Source organism: Enhydra lutris, unplaced genomic scaffold (assembly GCF_002288905.1).
Source record: "Enhydra lutris kenyoni isolate GAN:26980312 unplaced genomic scaffold, ASM228890v2 scaffoldscaffold93, whole genome shotgun sequence".
NCBI lineage: Eukaryota > Metazoa > Chordata > Mammalia > Carnivora > Mustelidae > Enhydra > Enhydra lutris.
Window position 1 is genome coordinate 1,064,254 of NW_019154177.1, and position 11,360 is coordinate 1,075,613.

Below are 11,360 nucleotides of genomic sequence, written 5' to 3' on the forward strand. Positions count from 1 at the left end.
GAGGCCCCGGGTTCAATCCCCGGCACCTCCACTGTCCATTTTTTCCAGGATTAGAAAATCTACTGGATTACTTTTATTGTTTTCGCGTTTCTCCCCTGCGGCTTACGGCTCCCGGCATCCGTAGCTGCACAAGGAAGACAAAGGGGAGGAGGCTCGAAAGAAGGAACCAAGCCCACCAGAAGCTCCTCCTTCCGAAGCCACTCCAACCCGCACGTTCTAAGTGGGTTTTACTGGGTCTAACCATAAAGGGCGGGACAGAAACAAGACAGACTGGAGGGAAACAGAAATCTACACCCTCCCTCCGTGTCAGTTCTCCGAGCGGTCAGCTGTGCTCATCCGACCTGGGTGTCTGGCAGGAGGAGGACAGCTGCTCCCCCAAGGCCTGGGGGTCTGGTCCCCTCTCCGCTCGCCCCGCGCGCGTCCCCTGTGCGCGCAACCACCACCAATTACCGCGCGCGCGCAGCTGGGGTGCCGGGGCGGGGAGCAGGGGATCCCAAGCCTTCCCCAGAGCGATTGTGCACATAAGCGACTGTTCCACCCCAAACAGCGGCGCTTCGGGACCGTGGACGCTGCCAGCGCGAATGTTGAAAAGACAATTGGAAGCTTGGAGGCTGGACGCTCTCAGACCTCAGGAAAAGCTTGATTTGGGAAATTAGGCGTAAGATATTAAAGGCATTTTGCTCGACGCCGGATTTGGGGAGAGCAGTTGTTCTTGTAGATGGCAAATTGAATCTCACTGGAGATTTCCACATGCCACATGGTAGAAAACATCCAAACCTGTACACACACGCAGCTGAAATAAGATCGCGAGGGTGTTACCGGCGAGCGAGGAGCACAGTTCTTTCCCTCCCACACGTCTTACTTCTGTGCACTGAATTCTAGTTTCTTGTGTTTGAAATATTTTCCAGGGCCGAGACGGAGCAGCTTCTGGGGGGGGGGGGGGGGGGGCCACGTCAGCAAACCTAGACTTAGGTTTCCACGTTCCTGTGGATGACCAGCTTGGCCAGACCTGAGGAATACCCGCCCATTCCCCAAACGCCCTGCCAGCTCGGGCCTCCCTGCCCCAAACAAGACTGAATCAGAAATCTTCCATTTGTCACTTCCTTGTTCTTTATTCTTTTTTTTTTTTTAATTCTTTCTCCTATAAAAGATTCCTGCCTTCTACCCCATTTTGCAGTTCTCTGACTGTCCACATCATGAAGTGTTAAAGTCTGCATCACCTCAACTGTCTTCTGCAATCATTTTTTTTAAAGATTTTTATTTATTTATTTGACAGACAGAGATCACAAGTAGGCAGAGAGACAGGCAGAGAGAGAGGAGGAAGCAGGCTCCCCACTGAGCAGAGAGCCCGATGTGGGGCTCAATCCCAGAACCCTGGGATCATGACCTGAGCTGAAGGCAGAGGCTTTAACCCACTGAACCACCCAGGTGCCCCCTGCAATCATTTTTAACACTTGTTTTTGGAACTTTAAGGAAAGTCATAAAGTGGAATCCGTGAGTTATCGCCAGACCAGAGATCCCAGAGAGAGATGCAACCCAAAGGGGCTGTGTTTGGGGCGGGGGGAAGGAAGGGTAAGGGTAGACGGATGTGTCAGTTTTTCGTGTTTCCTAAAACAAACACTGTCCTACACAGGAGGAGACAGAACACTACAGGACTGCTTTTTTCTAAAGATGAGTCTAGGCTGGGTGGATGTATCAAAACGGGTTCTATTTTCATTTCCTTTTGGATGCCAGTTTGTGTATCAACGGTGCAGAAACTGTAAATGCTGAGTTTCAAGAGACAGAGCAAGGCTTGAGTCATGTGTGCACACAGAAGAGCTCCCTCCTCAAAGGCAATTGGGCCAGAAAGGGTGGGATCGGCCATTCACGCAGGAAAATGGAACAGACAAGACTCCGGACTCCACACAGGATGCCATTTATACAGCCTGTGCTGTGACCACCCAAGGCACCTGCGTCCGGGGTGTTGCTTTTAGACTCTCCAGGCTGAGAACTGCTTTTAGGAATCTGTGGCTATTTCAGGGCAGATGCCAAGTAAACACTGCTTTTAAATTCCTTTTTGGGTGAATTAGCTGTTCTCTCGAATTTTCCTTCTGGTAACTCTAGGCAGAGAACAAAAGGTTGTGCTTGATAGTTTTCCTTTCCAGGAGCACCGGAGTGTCCTTTTCGTCTTCCTCTTCTTATTCTCACTGGATTAAATACGAAGCCTCTGCATGGCCTCAAGTACGGCAGCGGGGCAGAACCATGAAAGAAAGTCTGGAGAGCACACTGGGAGTCTGGCCGCTGTGGTCTCCAGGGGAATCCAGGTGCTGGGCACCCTTTCCAGGGAAGGGAAACAGCTACTATACCCAGGGCATCGAAACCTCACCTTTGGCCCCACATGGCCACAGGGGTCAAGTGCCCCTGAGCTTGGACCTGCAGATCTGTCCTTGTCTGGCCAATCTCCGTGGTGGCATGGGTTTCCCACAGCATCACCGCAGGGTCCACTGCTCCTCGGTACCAGAGACCTGTCGGCAAATGCAGAGGAGTGGGCACAAGGAAAAGACAACATTCAGAAAGTTGTCTCTGGAAATCTAGGGCCAGACAGAAAGAGAAGACAGAAAATCTTCTGCTACTCAAGGAAAAGGGGAAGAGTCCGCTCCGATCACGGTTCTGGCACCTTCCGGACAGAATGAATTTGAACGTCAATGAAGCATCTTCCTGAGGACTGTGACAATGTCTGGCCAGCTCGGTCACCCGGTCACCCCAAGTGGAACTCTGCAGAGAGCTTGCCTCCGGCAGCTGGAATTTCACGTGGTCATCAAAGAGAAGACGGTCTTGTGACTTTTTGAGGGCCCAGAGAGACCCGTTGGAAAAGGAGAGTTAGGAATCCTTGGTTCGTATTTCTGGAAAACAAACGAAAGGCTGGCTTGAGACTGATTTTGGACCCTGGGCTTCGTCGTCCTCTGTGCTTCAGGGATCTTCCTGCTCCTCTCAGCTTGCTCCAAGGTCCCGGTCCTCCGTTAATCCTCGGGAAAGCATTTCCATCCCACCGGGGACAAGTCTCAGCACGGGGACGTTTACCTGTGTCTTCGAATTCCTCCTCTCCCCGGACTTCTCTGCCCTTGAGCCTCGGAAAGGCCCGCGGGAGTCCTGCGGAAGGATACGGAGACCAGGCCCGTGCGGTGCGGCCAGGCCCAGACTCCGGTCCTTCCGCGGAGGCGGCGGCGCGGCGGACGTCGCGGGACCTGGCCGGACGGACCGCGCGCCCGCGAGTGCCCACGCCCACCCGGGCCCGCGGCGCGTCTGTTCCGGCGGAAGGAGGGGGACGGTGGAGGAGAGCGGTCCCGTCGGACCCAGAACGGCTTTCGGAGGGGACTGCCCGGAGTGAGGAGCGCGCGAGGACGCCGGGCGGGCCGGTACCGCGTCCGCATTCAGGTGCGCCGTGCGCCTCGTTCCCCGTCCGCCGCCGGGCGCGCCGTGCGCTCCGTTCCCCGTCCGCCGCCGGGTGCGCCGTGCGTCCGGAGCGCGTCTGCAGCCAGACCCGGGGCGCCGACGGCCACGCGCTCAGCCTCAGGCCACCTTGCGTCGCACTCACGCGGGGCTGCATGGAAATTTATACCGCTGAGAGGGTCCCCGGAATGAACATCTGGCAGGGCCCGGAAGCCCAGACCTCGAGAGCTGGGAACGCAGAACCTGGTAGTTTGGACCGCGTAGCTGGGAAGGCCTCCTGTAGGAGGAGGCGGAGGGAGGGAGAGGGGTGAGGCGTGGGCGGATGGGGCGAGCGAGGTGGCCAGCTGGGGCTGCCGCCGAGCGAACTGGGAAGACCCTGGCTCTGGGGCCTCCCCCAGCCCAACCCGGAGATGTCGGGGCAGGGTCTGGGTCTCGGGAGAAGGAATTCAGGGACAGACGCGCCGCGCCGGGGTGAGCGACGCGAGCGGGCAGGACACCTCGTCACCCGAGAGCAGGGGGGAGACGCGGAGACGCGCCCCTGGGGGTTCGGTTTCTGTCTCTGACTGACGGCTGTCTGCTGTACGGCGGGAGTAGTCACTACTCGGGGCCGGAAGCGGGGTCTCCTCACCGGCCCAGGGGCTTCGGGTCGTGGCGCCGCCATCTTGGGCCTCCCTGGTGGGATCCGGCTTCCCGCGGACGCTGCCCGGACGGGCCCCCGACCTTCTCCACAGCCGGCCGTGGCCTCCACCTTGCTGGCCTCCGGGCCTGCCGCGAGAGCCGCGGTAACTGCCTGCTCCGACTCGACTAACAACGTAGGGAGACGAGGGCTGGATGTGGATCTTTAGACGCGAAGAGGGTGTGGGTGGATGGGCAGGAAGGACGCGTCCGCCAGCGCCTGTTCTCTGCGTCCTCTACGTGCAGGGAAACACCGGAGTCCCTTGTGTTTTCCGGGAGGTGAGGCGAAGACCTTTGTCCCACGAGAGGGTCCCACTCACTTTTACCCTGGCGGTGGCACTCGAGAGCGTCGCGGGGGCTCTGCAGACTTGAGCCCTTCGGAGCACGTCTGCCTGCGTTTCTGGAGGGAAGACTGGTTGTTCCGGGCCGGAGCCCGCTGTGTGGGGGCGCTTAGTGCGGGGGGCGCGGGGGCGCCGGCTGCTCTGAGCCGGTGAGCTCGGTGCGCACATGGTTGCTTTCAGCGCGTCGGAGCAGGTGGACCAAAGTCCCCGGTCGCCCAACGCACTTACCTTTACTGGGCTGGCAGAGAAGACCGGGCACAGGAGCCCGGATAGCTCAGTTGGCAGAGCATCAGACTTTTAATCTGAGGGTCCAGGGTTCAAGTCCCTGTTCGGGCGGTAAGGTTCTTTTTCTTTTTTTCCCTTGTATTCTCACTTCCAAAGAAGTGTTAGCGGTACTTCCGTCCCTGGTCGAGGGGATTGGACCCTGGCTTGGGGAGTGGGTACTCTGTCTTCGCTTGTGTAGGGGGAGGAGCCTTTATCAAGCTATATGAAAAGAGCGCTGTCCTGGTTATTGATAAGGTCGCTCTGTTTCCTCCAGAAGGGGAGAGGAACTTGGATTTGAACCTGATTAATTTAAAATACCTACATATTTAAGATACAGTCTTGTGAAAATATTTGACAACCACAGCAATCCCTGAAAACTGCTATTCTGTAGAAATCTCTAAGATTTTCTTTAAAAATTATTATTATTATTATGTAGCTACAGAGGAGAAGGGCAGTACATAGAGTGAGAATTGAGAAGGGTTCATAGTGATTTGAAGATTGGGAACGCATTGATGGTATTCATGGAAAACCATATAGAGAGCCAGAGTGATCTTGGGCTCTGGATTCATTCCAGATAGCATAACGCTTCTGGAACTTCTTAGAAATCCCAGGAAGTGCTTAGAAATTGAGGCGAGGTTATTGCCTTCTCCTCTTTGCCTTCTGCAAAGAACAAGAGTCTCTTGTTCCTGTTCCCAGAAATCCCCTGCAGTCAATTGTGAACTTCCCAGGATCTTGTTTTGTCTGTCTCTCAGTTGTGTCATCCCGCTGCTGGACTCTGAGGAAGAGAGGTGTGTGAGCTGGGGAAATGAGCTGCTCTAACTTGGTTCTGTGTCCCGGTGCAGAGTGCAGCGAGGCTTATGGCCAGCACTCCTGTAAGTCATCACTCTGCACTGCAGCTGGAGCAGGCTCTTCCCCAAGTGGGCTGTTGTACATTCCTGACATGGAGGAGTTCTTTTCCATTTACTTCCAGCTATACCTCCAAAATTTTCCCTGAATTTTTGTGGCCAGTCATTCTTTGCCAATGTTACTGAAACGTCTGTCCAAAGGAAGGCTGTGGGATTAACTCTTAAGTTACAGAATTTTTTGAGAAACTGAGGAACTCATTTTAATCAGTAGACAGAACACACCCATGACCAATACACTCTCTTCAGAAAATGCCCAAATGTGGGCCACTGAGGTGGGGCAACTGATGAAGTGTCTAACTCTTGGTTTCAGTTCTGGTCATGATTCTACGGTCTTGGCATTGAGCCCCACATTGGGTTCTGTGCTCAGCATGGAGTCTTCTTGAGCTCATCTCTCTCGGTCTCCTTCTGCCCCTCCTGTTCTTGCTGTCTCTCTCTAAAATAAATAAATAAAGTCTTCAAAAAGAAAACCCCCAGACATGAAGTGTATGTCTAACCCATCTATGCCGTGAGGGAAAACAGAAGCCTTCTGTGCCTTTTTGGAAGGACTCCAGGCCCATTGAAGGCGTTCAAATGTTCGTTTAATGTTGCTCCTGCTTTCCATTAGGATCTTTGGCAGATCCCCACTGTGACATCATAGGTCAGTTGTCAGAAGTTAAATCAAGTGATTTTTTTCATGTCTGCAATTTGGAATAAGGATGTACCAGAAAGAACAGAACACAGTAATCATGAGGGACTGAAGTAGAGGAATACAAGGCCTTTTCAGTTAGGACATGTGGTCGTCCTGTCCCTTTTATAGAAGGGGAATGGAGGAAGAACTCTGTTACTTGCCTATCCAATCCAGTTTTCTCAGGGATCCCTTATAATACAGCAATATTAAAGGGAAGATATAAAACATTTTCAATATTAAAGGAAGAACTAAAACGCTTTAAAGAGTTTTATTTATTTATTTGGTAGAGAGAGATCACAAGTATGCGGAGCAGCAGGCAGAGAGAGACGGGGAGGTGACTCAGGGCTCGCTCCTTCCCATGACCCTGAGATCAGGATCATGACCGGAGGCAAGAGGCCCAACCTACTGAGCCATCCAGGTGCCCTGAAATAAAACACTTTAATAGTTAGAAGGAAATACAGGGGAAACCTGGAAACTACTTCATACAAGTAACGACCTGGGAGAGGACAGAAGGTGATACGGTTCTTCAGGTTGCTGTTGCCTAAATCAGTGGTTGTGAAGATGTGGCTGGGGGTGGGGAAACCTGAGGGAGGAACTAAGTGCATCATGAGAAGTCATATTTGTTTGTCTTCCTCGTGGGCGTTAACTCAAGGATTACTTTCTCAGTGGACTTATTTAGGAAAATATTTAAGAATCTGCTCCTCCTTACTTCCCAGTTAGAGGAAAGGACATATATCACATCACATGTTATAGGAAGAGGGGTCTGCACAACACATGCGCACGCGTGGTCACCCATCGTTCATTTGCAGGCTGCCTGTCCGTGGAGTACCTGATTTTTTTTTAAAGATTTTATTTATTTATTTGACAGACAGAGATCACAAGTAGGCAGAGAGGCAGGCAGAGAGAGAGGGAGAAACAGGCTCCCTGCTGAGCAGAGAGCCTGATGTGGGGGCTCGATCCCAGGATCCTGAGATCATGACCTGACCGAAGGCAGGTCATGGTCATGAGCCACCCAGGCGCCCCGGAGTACCTGATTTTAACAGTGGTCAGGAGTAAATGCTGAACTCACGATTGAAATAAGATTCTGTTTTACGTTACAGACTATATTATCCAGTACTTTATAATGCTATCCTGGAAGCTAAAATTCCCTTCTTAAAATTGAGCTTCATTGCTGTTGTTACACATGCCATCATAGAAAAATAGCAAGGAAGGAAAAATGTTTAGTGAGGTAAATTATATGCATTAAAAACCATAGCCATAAAAAAAAAAGCTGTAGTCATTCTTACTTGAAAGAATCATTTGTCTGGCTAAATTCAGGAGCAACAGGAATGATGTAAGAAGAAAAAAGAGGCAGCATATCAAAAAATATTACATTGTGGGGCACCTGGGTGGCTTAGTGGGTTAAGCCTCTGCCTTCGGCTCTGGTTATGATCTCAGGGTCCTGGGATCCAGCCCTGCATCGGGCTCTGTGCTCAGCAGGGAACCTGCTTCCTCCTCTCTCTCTGCCTGCCTCTCTGCCTACTTGTGATCTCTGTCAAATAAATAAATAGAATCTTAAAAAAATACATTACATTGTGTTCTGATAATACAATTACATTTATGTTACATTTATGTTCTGATAATACAATTTGCTCTATCAAAAGATAGAAGCAGCTAAAAACCCATGTAAGAGAAAGCTCATACAAAGGCTAAGCAGGAAGTAAATATCTACCAGTATATTAGTTATCTGTTGTTGCATAAGAAATTACCCCATCTTTTATGATTGGTCCCTCAAATTGTGCAATTCTTCTGCCTCATTCTAATCATTAGAAGAGAATCATTAAGTTCAGTCTATATTCAAGGGAAGGGAAATTAGTTTCCTCTTCTTAAAGAGAGGAGTTATCAGATAGAGATCACAAGTAGGCAGAGAGGCAGGCAGAGAGAGAGGGGGAAGCAGGCTCCCTGCAGAGCAGAGACAGCCCCCCCAACCCCGCCAAGCAGGGCTAGATCCCAGGACCCTGGGATCATGACCTGAGCTGAAGGCAGAGGCCTTAACCCACTGAGCCACCCAGATGCCCCTATTTTGTATACATTCTTATAACACCATGACAGACAATAATCAATTAGAAGGAAATACAGGGGAAATAGATATTTGTAATTGTAATAAAATATAAACTCATAACAAATTAAGCTAAAAGTACATCAATTATGTAAAGAAAAAAAATCTTTTTTTTTTTTTTTTTAAGTGGGGGAAGGAGGGGAGGGGCAGATAGAATCTTAAGCAGGCTCCACAACCAATGGGGCTCCATTCCAGGACCCTGAGATCACAACCTGAGCTGAAATCAAGAGTCAGAAGCTTAGGGGCTCCTGGATGGCTCAGTCATTAAGTGTCTGCCTTCAGCTCAGGTCATGATCCCACAGTCCTGGGATCCAGCCCTGCATTGGCCTCCCTGCTGGGTGGGAAGCCTGCTTCTCCTCCTCCCTCTCCCCTGGCTTGTGTTCCCTCTGTGGCGCGCTGGCACGCACGCGCTCGCGCGCTCTCTCTCTCTCTCTGTCAAATAAATAAATAAATAATCTTTAAAAAAAAGAAAAGATGCTTAACTGACTGAGTCACCCAGGTGCCTCCCAAAGCAACATTATCTTAATGAGGGGCTTATATACCTATTCTAGTGCATGGAGAGAATATCCTGTTCCTAGTTCAGAATGCTTAGTATTTTCAAATATCAGTTCTCCCCATATTAGCATATAAATGAAAAAATTCTTCCTTAAAATTCAGATGTATATTAGTTTCGATATTGAAAAAAATCTCAGAATGGTAAGAGGAGGTTTGTCTTAGTAGATATAAAACATACTATAAATCTACAGTAATTAAACCAAAATGGAAATGAGTCAGGAATAGACAGTAAGATCAGTGATATTGCTAAAAGTAATGGGGCTAAATATACATAAACTCTTAAGAGGTTTAAAATAAAAAATAAGGGGTGCCAGCAAGGGTCTCCCTGCTCAATGGGGAGCCTGCTTCTCCCTCTCGCTCTCCCCCTCTCCCCTACTCACGCTCTCTCTCTCGCTCTGCTCTCTCTCAAATAAATAAAATATTTTTAAAAATATAAAATAAAAAAATAAGACATACATACTGGAGTCCATTATCTTGGGTTTAAATCCCAGCTCTGACATTTACTAGTCATATGACTTCAGAGGAAATATTTGATCTCTCATTTTCTGGGCAGTTAAATGAGGATAGTAATAGTTATCTACTGCACTGCATAAGATCTTTTTGAAGGTTAAATAAGATAATATAAGGATAAAATAATACAAAGATTCTAAACCCAGAGCCCAATGATCCCCAATGGAGTCTACGGGTAGATATCAGGGGTTTAAGAACTTGGAAGGGGAAAAATTACAAATTTATATTTACTAACCTCTAACCATAATTTATTATTCCTTTGATGAGTATAGGCAGCAAGCCTCAGAAGTGGGGGAAGCATCTGTGGTATTGTCATCAAGAGAAATCACAGATACGGTTTACATCCGTCGTGAGTTGGAACTATGAAAGTTTGAAGACCCACCACCAACCTCTCTTACTGGATGTAGCTGACCGACTCTGGGCAGCTCTCTACCAAACCGTGAGGTCTCTCGTCCTCACACTGGTGGTCCCAGCAGCTGCGAGGCGTGTCAGTACTTCCATCACAGTCGTTTATTGATCAGTACGAAGAGGTAGTGAGCAACTGTCACTGTGCAAGTTCTGTAGCGCTGAGTGTTTCAAATGAAAATTTTTAATTCTTGGGAGGCAGTGTAGCCCTTTGTGGCAAGGATATGCACACCAGCTTGTACACGGTGAAACAGGAACGCTCAGGCAGTAGGGACGGATGAGACAGCCATTCAGTTGTGTTACTTAAAGAAAATTCCTGTTCAAAGATTTTCCAGGGTTACCTGGGTGGCTCAGTGGATTAAAGCCTTTGCTTTTGGCTCGGGTCCTGATCCCAGGGTGCTGGGATCAAGCCCCGGACTGGGTTCTCTGCTCAGCAGGGAGCCTGCTTCCTCCTCTCTCTCTGCCTGCCTCTCTGCCTACTTGTGATCTCTGTCAAATAAATAAATAAATAAAATCTTAAAAAAAAAAAAAAAGATTTTCCAGTGATAGCGATCATTCACATTGTTTTCCGTGTTCACTGGGGGTCTTTTTTGAGTTCATTCTCCTTGGCTGTTTTTGTCTGTAAACAGTGACTATTTTGTTTTTTTCCCCCCAGTCATTTAAACCTCTTGCTTTTATTTTGCTGTATTGTACTCCTACTGTATTTGTTTACTGCAGGAGAGAGAAATTTTAGTACATTAATATAATATTATACAACTACTGAAAATGACATTCTAGACATCGAAGATACAGAGGTGAATAAGATACAGTTCCCAGTACGAAGGAACCCACAGGTTTGTGGGGCTGTACCTAGATACATTTTTTTTAAGATTTTATTTATTTGAGAGAGAGAGAGTGAGAGAGCACGAGAGAGGGGAGGGTCAGAGGGAGAAGCAGACTCTCCACTGAGCAGGGAACCAGATGCGGGACTTGATCCTGACCTGAGCCAAAGGCAGTCCCTTAACCAACTAAGCCACCCAGGGGCCCTACCTAGATACATTTGAAAACATATATGACAGTATATTTCCAGCTTATTACAAAAACTAAAGAGAATGGAAAAATACTGGAATCACATAAACAAAATGTTAACAGATTTGAATTTGAAGTAGTAGAATCTGTCCTGATTTTTATTTCAACCTTCTTGCTTATCTGTATTTTGCCATATTTTTTGCAGAGAACATGTATTTCTTTTAAAATAAGGGGGAAAAAACTGTAAAAGTTATCCTGAAATCAAATCTTTCTAGAACTCACAAAATTTGTTTGGTCCCTTGCCAGTCACTACAAGGAGTTAGTCTTCTGGAAGGAAAGAAACAGAAAACCAATTCTCACTGCACAGTGTGACAGGCCCAGAGCAGGGCTAAGAGGGAGCAGTCTGGAGAATACGGTATCTCCTAGAGCTCATGTGATTAATCACTGATTTGCAAAATTGAGTGTTAAAGTTTATAAAACATACCTTGCTCTGTCACCTTGGA

At 48.8% G+C, this 11,360-nt stretch overlaps 1 non-coding gene across 1 annotated transcript; it reads left to right on the forward strand.

Annotated features, from left to right (window-relative positions):
* Positions 1-4,708: 4,708 nt before the first annotated feature.
* TRNAK-UUU lies at positions 4,709-4,781 on the forward strand. Its single transcript has one exon. It is a non-coding gene; the product is annotated as a tRNA-Lys (tRNA).
* Positions 4,782-11,360: the final 6,579 nt, after the last annotated feature.